At 40.4% G+C, this 6,711-nt stretch overlaps 1 pseudogene; it reads right to left on the bottom strand.

The window, feature by feature from the left end:
- Positions 1-864: 864 nt before the first annotated feature.
- Positions 865-6,711, bottom strand: part of LOC130560006 (alpha-amylase-like) — a 28,977-nt pseudogene continuing 23,130 nt past the window's right edge.

Raw genomic sequence — 6,711 nt, 5'->3', positions numbered from 1 at the left:
CCTGACTGTATTATAGTTATAGATTCAGCATGAATGGCAATAAATGGATCCTCTTCTGTGTGGTGATGTGGAAAGTGGCACGTCCATCAGAATCCACTGAGATCTTTTTCCCTGTGCAACTGTTGTCAAATCTTATCTCCAGAGATGACATCACAGTATGTTCCTCCAGGCAGGCCCAGTGTTAGGGGTCTCATTCAGTTCCCTGGAGAATTGATAGGACTCAGTTAAGAGTAATTATAATATTATACAGTATATATTTTAAGTTTGTGTTTGGGCGAGTCTTACAGTTATTATTTGTTGATCACAATGAATCCCTTGCTACCAAGGACTAAAGGAGATCTGACTATTACCATTGTCCCACCACCGTTGGCAAGAGGCTGAATATGACACCATTACGGAAAATCATATATTCCTGTGGACAGAGCATAGAGCAGGGCTAGTCAACTGGCAGCCCGCGGGCCATATCCGACCCGCCCAATCATCTTTAATTATTAATTCAACTAAAATATCTTCTTGAAAAAACATGCCCACTCACATCTTGGATGTACTGGGGGACTGGAAGAGTTCATTTTGGGTTAACCAACGCATTAATGAAATATAAATTACAACTAAAAAGACAATATCCTTATAAATTAATTTCATGAAAAGGCCACAAATATGGATGCAATTTTGCGTGCATTGTTTAAATATATGACTTATAAGTAACACAGCAACAAAAAAAACAGTATAAACGGAACAAAATGCAATAATAATAACAGAAACACAAAATAACAGAAGAAATGAGGATATGGTCAAAAACTGGCCGCCATCCTATTTATACTTTTGGATTCTGGCCTTAAAGAAAAGTATTTGAAGACCCCTGGCATAGAGTGTCAACATAAATGACTGTTTTTTTACATTAAATACCAAAGTACACCCACCTGATTTGGCGCCATCTGTGCTCACATACCCAGTTGTCTCCACAGGTGGTGTCTGGGTTAATGGGTATTGGCTTAGTGGATCCATCTGCATTGCTGGGAGGACCCATCCAGTCATTCTCATCCTGTGATGTATTGCATAAAACATTATTACACACATTTATGGCATTAAATGAAATAACATATTTTGAGTCAGATTTTTTACTTTTGCATTGACAAAGTGACGATCCCATCGAAAACTAGACATCACTCTGGTCACACCATATGGATGAGCCAACATGAATCCCGTACCGATTTTGTAAAGCCTAAAAAGTAATGTAACTATTGTTTACAGTACAGTAAGAGGTGTTCTGGCTCTTGGACAGCAATCTTTATTAATGGAGACTACACAAATCGTACCTGGAGTCCCAGAATGTTAGAACAGAAGCTCCACCAGCACCGTGACCTCTCTGATTATCATGATTGTCCAAAAACACCACGGCTTTATCAGAGGGCATGAAACCCCAGCCCTCTCCCCAGCTCCTGAGACAAAAACACTTTTAAAACACAATTATAATCCTGAAGATATCTTTGTATATAGTCTGCATTTCGTTGTATATTTGCATACTTCAGGTAACTTAGCTTCTCTCCGTCCCATTCACGAATGACTTTCCCTAGTTTCGCACTGTACTTGAACTCTGTCACTCTTCCGAGCTCAAAATATTCACTGGCTTTAATGGCCTCCCCACCCAAGTCAATGACCTTAAGAAAGAGAACGTGTGTTAACACTTATAAAAACATTTGAGTCACGTCTGGTCTTGATGGATTGGAAATACCTCTTGATAAATGAAAGGCTTAGTATCAGGCAAAAACCAAGTGGTGTTCAGGCTTTTGAGTCTACCGAAAACATTACTAAGATCTCCGGGCCACATGTGCTTGCAAGCATCTACTCTGAATCCAGCCACACCCATATCAATTAGTTTGTTCAGGTATTAGGCCACTTTTTCTCTAACGTAGTCCTTCTCCAGCGCCAAATCCAGGAGACTCACCAAGCGGCAATCTCTGACCTGTCAACACAAGTCCAAACAATTTTCTATATAATGAAAACTGAAGTTCGAAACTGAAGATAAACAATCCGAGTAAATGTGAACTCAGAAAATTAACCTGGAAAATATCATTGTAGCTCTCAACCTCTCCATTGCCAGTTTTACATTTGTAATCATTGAAGTCCCACGAAGAGTAGGGGACAGAGGGGAAATCCTTGTTTTTGGAATTGAAGTATGTTCCACAGCTGGAGTGATTGCCCTCACCACCAGCAGCTCCACACATGTGATTAATGACTGCATCCACATATATGTTCACCTGCAATATAGTAGCACAGAACGATGTTCTACATTATTTTAAGCTATTAAAACCTTTAAGTGTGGTCATAGAGTTATTTTAAATATGATACTGTGAGATTTTATTTTGCATTACCCCAACATTGTTACAGCGAATGATCATGTCCCTTAGCTCCCCCTCTGTTCCTGATCTGGAGCACAAGTTGTAGCTGATTGGTTGATATCTTTGCCACCAAGGGTGCCAAGGATTGGTCACCACAATGCTCTCACTGGGGGGAGATATCTGTCAGATCAAAAACAACTGTAAGCTACTAAATAACTCTTATTCATAAGCAACTAGACATGATTTCCAATCTCTGCGTTTATTCCGGCAGAATGTTATTTATTCTGATCTGAAGAAGTTAAACATACCTGAACTGCAGCGTAACCATTAGGTGCCAGGTATCGCTCACATTCTGCGGCTATATCTGCCCAACGCCACTCAAACAGATGCACTATGGAGGTCCTGCCATGTTTAGTGTTTGGGTCGTGTTGGGCAAAACACAGCCCAAAGAGTGCAGCAACAACCAGGAGCTTCATTGAGCTTCTGCACAGAAGACAATATCTGAGGTAAGTGGTCTCAGTGTCATTGTTTACACAGCACACATGAAAAACGTCCAATAGATAAGTCCATATGCCAGGAAAAACAAACCTTATCAACAGTTCAGAGATTACATTTGAACTGATGTCTCCCCGGATAAAACCTTTCTATCTTTATTATGTAAAAGTAAGTTTTAAAAAATTGTAATACAATTTTTTTTAATTGAAAAGAACATCTAAAATCGTTAATATAGATATAGTAAGTAAAGCAGGTCAGTTTTTAGACTTTTTGTGCATAATTAACATGTTTTTGGAAATTCATCTGCTGCAACAATAAACTACATTACAGCTGATGATTGATTTTGTATAGATCGGTTAAAAGTTAATACAAGTCGCTTTTGTGTATGTTTTGATACGCAAAATGGCCAAATTCAAATTTGGTCCAAACAAATCTTTCATATTATGTGTTCCGTTACGCAAACATCAAATTAATTGTAACTGAAAGATTGTCATGTGTACGAATTGAGAACATTTCCGTGGATGACGTAAATGACATTGATATCAAAACTAGATGCTTTAGCATCTGTTTCTATGGGCCGCTATTAGTCGGCACTTGATATTGCAGCTTTCAGTGGAATTGGGTTCTGTTGTTTTCTCGGTTTGTTTTATGCGTTGATTGGTGCTATCTGCTCTTTCCTGAGTGGTACTTAGTACGGTACCAATTTGTTTGTTCCACTGTAAATGGTACCCAAATAGCGAACTCGTAACGTGTTACCACTTTTTTACCCTTTGAAGGTCCTACACAGTGTACAATAGACAGCTGTTGCCAACTTTTGCAAGACAAATAAGCAACTGCAGCTCCAAAAACAAGCCCAAAACAAGCCCAACATTATTCATGATCATCAATGTAATTTATTATCAATTATTTATTATTAATGAACGAGCCTGGGTCATTTTAAACTGACACTACCCTGTTTGAAAAACACAAACATAAATTATTTTACAAAAATTAATTGCAAATCTCTGATGTGAGCAGTATAGGCCTGGAGAGATGGAAAAGGAGAAGATATAATGACCACTTAACGTAGCTGTAACAGCCACACATTTATAATAAGTAAAACTGAACTATATGCATTTGATGTATACTTTTTTAAATTATATTCTGCAATGATCAATACATTTATTTAATACAATAAAAATGTTTGATGTTTACCTTATAGCCTAATAATAGGGTCATCCCTCCCTACCCCTTTGCTGCACCTTGATCAGATCTGACCGTTTCGTTCATTTCACATTTCATCTAATCGTACAGATGTAATACATTTAGTTTAGTTGGTAGGGGAAAGGAGGCGGTGTGTTTGAGGACAAATTACGCTATTCACACGTGCTTAGGCTTGAATAACGCTGTGTAGCCAAACGCGCAATCTACACTTTTAACATGTTTAATGATGTAGCCCGGTTATAAAATGCTTTTTATCTTTAAGTGAATATTTCATCTGTTTAGTATATTTACCTCCGATTACACAAAGAGCGCCGATGATTACGTGAAGAGACCACTGTAACATTCTTGGCTTCTCTATGTTGTTTTACGTGCTTAGATATGTTGTGTGACCTCCTGCGGCCCGCGCAGACCAATCGGCGCGTGACATCATAGTACCGCGAGAGTGATTCGACAGTAGACGTCTCTGTATGCTTTCAAATAGCTCTCGCGGTGCTGATGTTATGCTCTGCCGCATGTAGTACAAAAGCCTACCTCGAGCAGACAGTGTTATGGATTGAACAAAACAGCGACCATAGATGTAAAGAAACAAAGTTGCTTGTCAGGTTCAGAACAAGGCAACCATATTTTTTAAAATAAGCCCAAAAACCCGCAACCCGCAACAAGTGATTTTTTAACNGTGTTATCTACAAAAGCAAGGCTACTGACAAACTACGCCACCCCAATTTAACAGGAAGGGGAACCTGAATGATTTATGCACACAGGTAGTCCAAATCAATGAACCAAGAGTCACAGAGCACCAAACAGAGTCATTTAAATCTTCATGATTTATTATAAATAAATTAGAAAAGATCGATGATCTAAAATACCAAAAGACACAACAGTAGTCCACTAGAGGTTCAATCAGCAGTCAACATTTATCAGGGTCCACAAATAAAATAAATACATCAAATAACCACAGTACAGAAGGACTAATATAAACACGACAAAACCAAACCAACTCAAATGTACTCAAAGAAATATACAACCCAAATGTGAAACAACCACCTAAACAAAGAAAACTTCTGTACGTGGGAAAATAAATGTAAAACAATTTCTACCCTGGATAATTCACACAATGTGACTATGCATAGATTAGTAATGGTCTACCTCACAGGACTAAAATAAAAAAAGAACTTGAACAAAACAAAACAATAGAAATAATGTGGGGAAAAGAAAAACAGTGGCTCTCGGATACGACAGTCTATCCAGAGCCTCTTGAAAGTCTGATTGAATGAACTGTAAGAGCAGGCCACCTCATAGAAAGGAGAAACACTGTAAACGGCCACAGGACGAGCCGCCTCGTGAAAAGGGAGAGACTGTTGCTGGGCTATCAAAACCAACCACCTCACTTGAATAATGAAATGAATACCACTAGACTGGTAGAAGCCACCTCTTTCGTACAGGAGACGAGCATCGCACACGGCGTCTCGTTCTTAAGCAGAAGTCACCTACAACTCTTCCAATCGGCAATCCAGGGGAGAACAACTGACACGTGCGCTCGCAGAGATGAGAACAAACGATAGCCTGTCTACTACCGCGAGACTAAAGAACCCCCGACCATTTACTTCCCCCGCCCACGACCGTACGCTGTTCACTACTTCCAGTCACATCCACCCCTCCTTTTAGAAGTCGCCGTCTCGGGTCCCATTAGTTCCACGGTCTAAAATGGGTACTGAGGGCATTTACCGAAACTGAACTGTAAAGGGGACTATCCTGCGCAGGTTGCACCGGCCTAGGGAGATTAAATGGGTTAGGATGCCGACCAGCGGTTGCCCTAGCTGTCCTTCGTAAAGTGGTTTCTGATTCCTGATCCAAACCCTGTCCTAATGTTTCAGGAAGATTTTGCAAGACAGGATTTGGCTCTGCTTCAGAACTGTCTAACACACACAGTCTTGATCCCTGAGGGACAGCTTGCTCGGTTATCGGATACTCATCCCTTCTAGACACCACAGATCTTGGGGGACTTCTTACTTGTGCTCCCTGATAGGGAACTAATAAATTAGCTCTAACAGCTGGAAGCGACCCTCTCTCTCCGACTACACAAAAAGCTTCAATCTCCCCATCAGAATCATCTTACTCATCCGTTAGTGGTAATCTCTGGCTGACATCCGCTTGGGGTTCTATTAAAGGACAATCCCTTTGCTCTGCCCTACCTGTATCGCTAGGGATAAACCCTCCAGGGAGTACACGCAGCTCTAAGCGATGAACAATTTTCACACTGCCTCCCTCATTGCATAGCTTTACTTTGTAGAGAGTGCCAACATCATCCACACACTCCACAATTTCATGTACCCTGGTGCCCCACACGTCTTGGATCTTATGCCGACCTGGAAAATGGTTCTTACACAAAACCAGTGTGCCGATGGGTAAAGCCGGTACTGATTCAAGACAATTTCGTGCTCGATTAGCTGCGGCCAACTCCAACTGTTCTCTAGCTTTGGCATAAACAGAAGATAAGTATTCCCTGTGACTAGTTACCCAGTCATGTGTAGATTTTGGCACACCTTCCTCATCCATCCCCAAAAGGGCATCCACCGGAAGCCTTGGCTTCTGGCCAAACATAAGTTCATACGGGGAATAACCAGTAGATTGGTGAACAGTACTGTTGTATGCAAAAAGTAACTGTGGTAAAGAC

This window comes from Triplophysa rosa, linkage group LG10 (genome assembly GCF_024868665.1).
Source record: "Triplophysa rosa linkage group LG10, Trosa_1v2, whole genome shotgun sequence".
Classification (NCBI taxonomy): domain Eukaryota; kingdom Metazoa; phylum Chordata; class Actinopteri; order Cypriniformes; family Nemacheilidae; genus Triplophysa; species Triplophysa rosa.
Note: the sequence above shows the minus strand (reverse complement) of the source record. Positions and strands in the feature narration are given on the sequence as shown.